Genomic DNA, 10218 nt, shown 5'->3' with positions numbered 1-10218 from the left:
ACATATAAGCATTTAATTTACTCTTGAAAATTGTTTAAATTTAGAAAATCATGACAAAAACACACTAATTACACCGATCTGAGCGTGTTTTTGTCATGAATTCCTAACTATATACATTTTTCAAGAGTAAATTCAATGCTTATATATAGCCCTAAGGGCTATGTATAGCATTTTGACTAATGCAAAAGTGAAATAAAGGTATTCTAAAACAATAGGAGTAATGGAGTAAAACATACGTAGTAGTGGTAGTACTAGTCTAAATAATTAATTTAAGACTCCTTGTAATTGTTGATTTAAGACTTCTGGTAATTATTAAGACTATAAAGATTGATTTATTGTATTAGACTCCCAATGGTCAAAAAAATGGCCATACATACTAGCGTAAATTGTGGGGATTATGGTTCCTATATATATATACACACACTACTTATTAGTCTGTTATAAGAAAATAACAAAAAAAAAAAAAAAAAAAAAAAAAAACACAACGTATAATAACGCCTTTAGCATCATCAAACTTCTGTTTGCAATCAGTCTAGGATATATGTTCTTATTAGGGATGGAAATCTAGTCCGGATCCGACCCTACTCCGCCCCGATCCGAGGTAAAATATCCGCTCCGAGTCCGAGAAAAAAGTAATCCGAGTTCGACTATGTTAAAATAATCCGACTCCGAGTCGGAGGAGGGTCGGAGTCGGATCCTAAAAAAAATCCGAGAAAAAAATCCGACTCCGACAAATGTCCGACTTTAACGGATTATCCGACTCCGACTCCAATAGATAGTGGATTTTTGTGTGGGTTATGGTGGCATTGGGTGTGGGTTGTAAAGGCCCAAATAGCCCAACATCTCAAAGTATATTGAACAATGAAAAAAAAAACTCGGAGTCGAGTCGGATCGAAGTCGGAGTCGGAGGTCGGATATTGGAGTCGGAGTCGGAGTCGGATGTCGGAGTCGGAGTCGGATGTCGGATTTAACCTCCGACTTTCTATCGGGTCGGAGTCGGATTTAGCATAATTCGCTCCGAGTTCGACCCGTTGCCATCCCTAGTTCTTATGCTCTGAAACAGAAGCATATCATCCAGGACAAACAGAAGCCGAGGCGTTTATTATATGGAAACAAAGCTTCCAAAACCAATCTGCCTTTACTTCTTGGGTCTTACCACAAAAACAAAGTTATTCTTCCTCCATCAATAGCCCATGTCGTTGGCAAGGAATTTCTTGCGACAACCATGGAAGAGTCACCAACATTACCCTGCCTCAGTTAGAATTGCAAGGTACACTTGATGCCTTAGATTTCTCTTCATTCCCACATTTAAGTTACCTTGACCTCAGTCAGAACTATATCAGTGGCATAATACCTTCTAGTTTAGGCATGATTTCTAAACTTAAATACCTTGATCTCTTAGTTAATATGTTGAATGGTACCTTACCTCTTTCCCTTGCCAACCTGACATTAGTTGAGCAGCTTTGCTTGTCTCGAAACAATCTTACTGGCCGAATAGACCCGAGTTTGTTCCCAAGTGCAACAAAGCATGCAAATTCTGGTCTGATTAGTATTGAAGTCATAATCATTGAAAGGAATTTTTTAGATGGTCCAATTCCTTCTACCATAGGTAACTGCAAGAACCTTTCTTTCATTGCTCTTGACAATAATCGATTTTCAGGTCCTATACCGGAGTCAGTGGGCAACTTGAGTGAGCTAAATACCCTATTTTTGTACCAAAATTATTTAACCGGACCAATACCAACCTCTGTTGGTAGACTCAGCAAGTTAACTGACCTTCGCTTGTTTGATAACCAATTGTCTGGTTGCGTACCTCAAGAGATCGGAAACCTATCCATCACCAACCTGCAGTTGTCTAGGAACAATTTTACAGGATTAATACCCCCACAATTGTGTAAGGGCGGTAACCTTGTCTACTTCTCAGCTTTTAGCAACAATTTTGCAGGCCCAATACCAGTAAGCCTAAAAAATTGTCCCAAATTGAATAGAGTTTACCTCAAAAACAACCAACTTACTGGTGACCTTGATCAGGCCTTAGGAGTGTATCCTAGCTTGGTTTACATCGACTTAAGCTTCAATCGTCTAGGAGGTGAACTCTCACCAGAGTTGGGTAAGTCTGAAAACTTAACTGCTCTACTGATAGCTGGTAACTCGATTAGTGGTGAAATACCAAAAGAAATTTTCAGTTTGCCAAATTTACAAAAATTAGACCTCTCATCTAATAGGTTACAAGGAAACATACCCCCAGAAATTGGACAAAGCTCAAAATTGTTCCAATTATCCTTTCAGAATAATATGCTCTCAGGTCGAGTGCCTGTGCAGGTAGGAGCCCTACAAGAACTGAACCAAATGGACCTCTCGAACAACAGTCTAACCGGGCAAATCCCATCTGAAATTGGGAGTTGCTCAAATCTGATGAGCTTGAACTTGAGCAACAACCATCTGAATGGCCCAATTCCAGATGAGATCGGGCAGCTAACTCAGCTGTAGATGTTATTGGATTTGAGTTATAATTTTTTAACCGCGGACATACCACTGAATCTAGGAAAGCTACAACGCCTTGAAACATTGAACCTTTCACATAACCATCTAAAAGGCATTATCCCTACATCTATAGCCACCATTGCGAGCTTAGTAAGTGTTGATTTCTCGTATAATGAACTAGAGGGTCCATTACCTGACAGTAATATCTTCTCTTCATTTCCTTTGAGATCATTTTCTGGCAATAAAGACCTGTGTGGTAAAATACGGGGCATGAAACCTTGCAATGTTATGTCTCCAACAAGAAAGAAACAAAGCCATTTCTTAAGACTCGCAGTTGTTGCTTTTGCAAGCGTGCTGTCTTTTCTTCTTGTTGTTGCCTGCAGCATATTACTCTGTAGAAAGCGCAGACTCGCAAAATGCAAACAACAGGATGTGAGTGACAAATGCAAAAACGTGTTCACTGTACTGAACTTTGATGGCAACTTAGTCTACAATGACATAGTTGAAGCCACAGAGGACTTTAACAGTTTGTACTGCATTGGAAGTGGAGCAACTGGGGAGGTGTATAAAGCAGAGATTCCAAGTGGTCAAGTGTTAGCGGTTGTTTCTGGAAACAGAATGCTCCTGGGAGTCTTAGGGTAATAAGGGTAATCAAGATGTCCTAGATCTATGTCCAATGATTGTCCGAATGTCCTTCAGCTATGCCTTGCTGTCCGAGAGCTAGGCCTGCAAAAGAGAAAGAAGGTTAACTGCCCCGGGGGTGTGACCCGGGAAAGCCCCTCCGATGCTTAAGTCAGCGAATGTACTTTCTAGAGAGAGAAAGTAGAGAGATAAAGTAGAGAGAAGATTAGAGGATTAGGAAAAAGTTACCATCATCAATGATTGGAGAGCTATTTATAGATGTACTTTCCGGTGGCAGAAGTTGTACTTAATTGGACAGATTAGGGGTAAATCCGTACTTTGCTCTGACTAATGATGGGCTGGATCATGGAGGGGTATTTTCGTAATTCCAGGTCACTAGGCTTAGGACAATGGACTAGGCCCAAACATTTAGCCCCACGCGTGATGTGGGAACGAGATCGCATGAAGTTCGGATGTCACGCGAAATGAGCATAATTGAAGTTGTCATATCAGTCGAAATGACTTTTTAGGCATACTCGAGGGCTAAAATGAGCCCCAAGTGTTCCCGGGGGCTAAAAAGAGCCCCAAAGCGACTTGCAAGGGTGAAGACTGCATTGGAAATACTTTAATTGCAAGAGCTAACTTGTTGTAAAATAGTCCGAGAGATAGGCTTGATAATAGATGATGACTGAAAGTATGACAAATCTTGATAATCTTCAAAGAGGTAAGCCTTAGGTAAGCTTCATGCCTAGCTAAGAGCATGACTCGTCTTGATCTTCGGCTTAATTAGATTGGGCCTAAGGAACATTGAGCCCATTTATCCGAATCCTACGTGAGTAACATTTCTTTTGGTCTTCATATGGGCCCCTCACCCTTGACTAACCACTTGCAAATTATTAGAGATCAAACTTTGGATTTTAGCTTCCAAGGCACACCGTATGCATATCCCACCGAGGGCCCACCGAGAAAGCATTTGGTTATTGTGTTAGGCTCAGTTGAGCTCTCGGATTTTTTGGGAAATCAATCCATTTTTTATTTGTAAAATAAATTGAGAATACCGAGGGGTTGCTGGTAGTTTTGGGTTGTCTGAAAGACGCAAGCCGAGGGTTTTTCGGGGTTTACTTGGGAATTTTTAGTTCTTGTGAGCATAAAACTACCCAATTTGAGGCAAGGAGAGGTTTCTCGGGTTTTACTTCGGCTTAGCTGGGTGTTACCCCGGGGTGAGGCAATATTGAGTGAGAGGGAGAGATATACCCCGGGGTGAGGGAGGTATACCCCAGGGTGAGGGAGTATTGAGTGAGAGGGAGAGCTACCCCCGGGAGCTATACCCCGGGGTGAAGGAGTATTGAGTGAGAGGGAGAGTTATACCCCAGGGTGAGGGAGCTATACCCCGGGGTGAGGGAGAGCTATACCCCGAGGTGAGGGAGCTATACCCCGGGGTGAGGGAGTATTGAGTGAGAGTGAGAAGAGGGCATGCTCTCCGGGGTGTTAAGGTAGTTTGATTGTTACCCCTAGGCGAGGGAGGAGTGAATGAGAGGAAGAGTGAGGTATGCTACCCCGGGGTGAGGAAGGTAACCCGGGGGGTAAGAGAGCTAGCCACAAGCCGAGGGGATTTAGAATTTTACCCCGAGGTGCCATCCGCATGCCGAGGGGGTTGAGATGCTACCCCTAGCTCTCGGCCCTGACCCTTAAGCCCTTTTTTTTTTTTTTAACCGAGGGCAGCCGAGAGGGTGCCCGACGCGCCAAGGGGGTAGTTAGCGCACCGAGGGGGTGTGTGACGTATCGAGTGACTGCTGAAGGGTTTGTGTGTCAAGACCCCTGGCTTGCTGAGGGGGTTGATGCGCAGCTGAGGCATGTAATCGAAGGATACAAGCGTATGCCCAGCTCTCGGGTTTTCGGTTTAGAGTGATTTTACTTATTGAAGTCTTGGGCCATGCTAGGAGTATCGAGGTGTTGTGCCGAAAGGGTATGAGAGCGAGGGAGACCCCTAGAGTACCATTACTCCGGTTTTTAATTAAGTTTGGAGTTTTTGAGGGTAAGAAGAGAGATGGCCGAAAGCTTTTATACCTCGGGCGGAGGTACTTTAAGAATAAAAACCCAAGAAATTTTATACCCCTAGGCGGAGGTCGATACCTTGAGAATAAAAATCCAAGAAGCTTTATACCCCGAGCGGAAGTACTTTGAGAATGAAAACCCCAAGAAACTTTATACCCCTAGGCGAAGGTACCTTGAGAAATAAACCAAGTGACTTATACCCCCAGGCGGAAGTACTTTGAGAAATAAATCAAGTGAGTACTTTTAGAAATGAAACAAGTAACTTACACCCCCAGGCGGGAGTATTTTGAGAAATAAATCAAGAAGCTTTATACCCCGAGCTGAGGTACACTTTCAAAATAACCCCAAGAACTATATACCTTGGGCGGAGGGAGGTGATACTGAGAGAGTGATTGAATAGGCCAAGTGGAGGGAGGCCAAGCTGAGACAGTGATTGAATAGGTCGAGCGAATTGAGGGCTAGATGAGAGAATAAATCAATAGGCCGAGTGGAGGGAGTAAAGAGCCAACTTTAGGCTGAGAGATGCCGATTGGCTTGACTTGTCATGTTGAGGCCACCTCTAGGCCGAGGACTTGGATTCAAGCGCCAAGAGCATGCTCGAGCTGGGTCTATTGGCCAAGATCTTGGCATGCATTATCTTTGCTGAAAATTACCCAAGGTTGAGGGGTGACATAGATAAGCCGGGAGCTGAGCCTTAGATAGCGACGCTGAGAGCCTAGGGTATGCCTTGTTTTTGAGTTTTGTCACAAACCCAAGATAATTATTTTTCTCCTAATTAAAACTTGATGATTATTTCTTACTTTTGAATTTTGTTGATGTTGTAGAAGCTAGTCCCCGGGGTGCGCTTGACTTGCATTGAAGAGATCTTCCGGTCGAAGTAAGATTCCTAAAAAAAATAGATGAGAGGTATGCTATTCCCATCATAGGGATAGGCTGGGGAGAACTACGTTATCCCCAATCTTGAGATAGGTTAAGGGCTAAACGAGCCCCTTGTTATATATGTACGAGAGCTAGGCTATCCCAACTTTTGGGATAGGCCGAGGAGAAGTACGTTATCCCAAATCTTGAGATAGATTGAGGGCTAAACGAGCCCCTTGTTATATATGTATAAGAGCTAGGCTATCCCAACTTTTAGGATAGGCCGAGGAGAAGTACGTTATCCCAAATCTTGAGATAGTTTGAGGGCTAAACGAGCCCCTTGTTTTATATGTATGAGATGTAGGTTATCCCAACTTTTGGGATAGGCCAAGGGTTGAACGAACCTTAAGTTTTAGATGTATAAGAGGTAGGCTATCCCAACTTTTTGGATAGGATGAGGGGCTAATGGAGCCCAAAGTTAAAGATGTATGAGAGTTGGGGTATCCCATCTTTTAGGATAGGCCGAGGGCTAAACGAGCCATTTGTTATTTAAGCGATTCGCCAGGACACTATCTCAAACATTGAGTATAAGCTAGCATCTTGCCCCAAACGTTGGAACAAACTTGTTATTGATAACGTTAGTTAGCGACCTGGGGTGTCTTGTATGAAGGAAGACCCGGTGCTTTTTGAGAAGATAATGAATTCCTGAGATTTTAGAGCTTTAGGCAGCTATGTAGATAACCAACTCGAAAAATGAAAATGATGGACTATAAAAAGAAATATCTTCTAGTATAAGCTCTTATTGCCCCTAGGGCATCATTGTCATTTGAGAAGTTGCTCGGACACAACGTCTTAAGTCCGCATTCCAAGAATATCGGTTGTAGGCTCCACCTTGTAGAGTTGTAGATATTCATGATAGATGGGGAAGGATAGCTGAGGACCTTTCTATTTGGAACTTGTGAGTGGAAGACCCTCGAGTGAATGACCTCCTTGATCTTGTAAAGTTCATCTTCAAGAGGGATGCTTGCACCTTAGCATTACCCTTAGCTAGGCATGTTAAGTCGGCTTGGCATGCTGAGGGCTTTATAGAAGCATATCCCTCGGCTAGGCATGTCGAGGGGATGATAGAAGCATAGCCCTCGGCTAGGCATGCCAAGGAGACGATAGAGGCATAGCCCTCGACGAGGCATGCTGAGGAGGTTGATAGAAGAATAGCCCCCGGCTAAGCATGCTGAGGAGATAATGGAAACCTAGCCTTCAATGGCGGTTGAAAGAAGCATATCCCTAGGCTAGACATGCCGAGGAGATGGTAGAGGCATAGCCCTCGGCTAGGCATGCCGAGAAAGCCGAGGAGACGATAGAAGCATAACCCTCAACTGGGCATGCCGAGATGGTTAATAGAAGCATATCCCCCGACTAGGCATATCGAGGAGATGATAGCTAGAGGCATAGCCCTCGGCTAGGTATGCCGAGGCGGTTGATAGAAGCATGGCCTTCGGCTAGGTATGCTAAGGGAGTAGCCAGGCAAGCCGAGGGGATATGCTGGCAGGCCGAGGGGGTAGCCAAGCAGGCCTAGGGGGTATGCTAGCAGGCCGAGGGGGTAGCCAGGCAGGCCGAGAGGGTATGCTGATATGCCCAGGGGGTAGTCAGGCAGGCCGAGGGGGTATGCTGGCAGGCCGAGGGGGTAGCCAGGCAAGCCGAGGGGGTATGTTGACATGCCTAGGGGGTAGCCAGGCAAGCCGAGGGCCTTGATGTTCGGTGGGGCATGCCGAGAGCCTAATGTAGACTCGCTGGGGGCTCGGCTTGCCCATGATTCTTGAATTGTTCATTTCATTTGAGTGAGTTGTAAAATGATGAGAGCTTAGCTTGTATAAGGGTTTGCTTCTAATATTTTCCTCAACTTCATGCTTATTCCAAGCTGAGAGATTCGGAGCTTCTCTAGTAGCATCTTGATATGTGTTGCGGGGACGCCTAGTGTTCACCATGACTTTTTGTTAGCAATCCCCACAAACGGCGCCACCTGTTTCTGGAAACATAATGCTCCTGGGAGTCTTAGGGTAATAAGGGTAATCAAGATGTCCTAGATCTATGTCCAATGATTGTCCGAATGTCCTTCAGCTATGCCTTGCTGTCCGAGAGCTAGGCCTGCAAAAGAGAAAGAAGGTTAACTGCCCCGGGGGTGTGACCCGGTAAAGCCCCTCCGATGCTTAAGTCAGCGAATGTACTTTCTAGAGAGAGAAAGTAGAGAGAGAAGATTAGAGGATTAGGAAAAAGTTACCATCATCAATGATTGGAGAGCTATTTATAGATGTACTTTCCGGTGGCAGAAGTTGTACTTAATTGGACAGATTAGGGGTAAATCCGTACTTTGCTCTGACTAATGATGGGCTGGATCATGGAGGGGTATTTTCGTAATTCCAGGTCACTAGGCTTAGGACAATGGACTAGGCCCAAACAGCGGTCAAAAAGCTCAACGCTAGCACCTTAGAGAAAGCGGCGGTAGCAGCAAGGAGTTTCGTGAATGAGGTGACAGCCCTGATAGAGATTCGGCATAGGAATGTTGTGAGGTTTTATGGGTTTTGTCTACACGAGAGCATAATATTCTTGGTATACAAGTTTATCGAAAGAGGAAGCTTGGCTGATGTTTTAGGCAATGTCGATGGAGCAAAGGAGCTGGAATGGAACAAGCGGGTCAGAATCATCAAGGGAGTTGCTGATGCCTTGGCATACATGCACCATGGCTGCACACCACCTGTTGTCCATCGCGACATTTCAAGTAAAAATGTTTTATTGTGCTCTCAACTGAAACCTCATGTCTCAGACTTTGGCACCGCAAAGTTCCTGAATCCAGATTCTTCTAACTGGACTACACTTGCTGGAACATATGGCTACCTTGCCCCAGGTATGAAGTTTGATATTTGATAAAGTATATAAACCAATCCTGAGCTGATGGTTGAAGCCTAGGATCGGTTTATATATACTCTATCAATATAAAAAGATAAAATAAGCACATTAAGTCGAGATTATTAAGCATGTTGTTGTGTTGGAGAGCTAGCTTTCACCATGTTCGTAACAGAAAAGTGTGATGTATATAGCTTTGGCGTTCTTGCACTCGAGGTTCTTATGAGAGCACACCCACAAGATCAGATTTTGAGCCTATCAGCAAGCATGTCAGATGACCAACTGAAAGTAAAATCCAAAGATGTCTTAGACCGTCGTCTTGCATGTCCTACAGGGCAAGAGCTTATACAGCAGCTGGAATTTGTGTTACAGATAGCAACTTTATGCCTCAACATTAATCCACAATCAAGGCCAACCATGAATTACATCTCTCAGATGTTCGAAACGAAATGTGGAAATGATCATCCCATAGCCATCGACTTGTAGAGCTTTAATATACAAATTGAATTCTAATTCAGCTTTGCTTATCAAACATCAATACGACAATTGGCAAAAACTTCGACTGGTAAACTTACCAAGGCAAAGTATATTCAAAAGTTTGTATAACACGTAGTAAACGGAAATTTCCAACAAATTGTTCAATAACTAAAAAAGGTTATTCTTGATGTGTTCGATACTTTGATTTATGGAGGCAGAATAATTATAGTACTACAGGGAAAATCCTCGGCACATGTCTGTTAGTCTGTTACTCGCATTTTGATAACAAGTATGAAACGATCATAGGTCAATTGCTGAATCAGTTAGAAGTTGCAGAATGATCATAAAGTAATCGGGTCATTTAGCCATATGACAGCAGCAATGCTTGTGATCGGTACTCTGACAGCATTTTGCAAGCATAGTTGATGTTAAAAACAGAACTAATGTCGCACCCAACACCTTCAATATGTTCTTTTTCTGCCCTTGAAATATCTTGCTTCTTCTTCTATCTCTTGGAAACTACTACCCACAAGAAGGCCTAATGTCGTAAATGTTTTGGGTGTTTTTGTCCCTCGGGAGAGTTACAACACGAAGTATGATCCGACCAAGCTGTACCTGCAAAATAACGGAGACTCCGGGTGATTGGAGCTCCGCCTCCGACGGTCAAGTTAGTAACTTGAAAAGGAATAAAGAGGACGGAAATTTAGGTGGGTATCTGCTCGGATTCCAAGCTTAGGTGTTTCTCTGATGTGAGAGAATGCGAATGTAATAAATGGTAAAAAGTGCCCTCGAAATGAGGGACATCTCCCTATTTATAGGGTC

This window comes from Chenopodium album, chromosome 3 (genome assembly GCF_948465745.1).
Source record: "Chenopodium album chromosome 3, dcCheAlbu1.1, whole genome shotgun sequence".
NCBI lineage: Eukaryota > Viridiplantae > Streptophyta > Magnoliopsida > Caryophyllales > Amaranthaceae > Chenopodium > Chenopodium album.
This window is presented reverse-complemented; position numbering follows the sequence as displayed.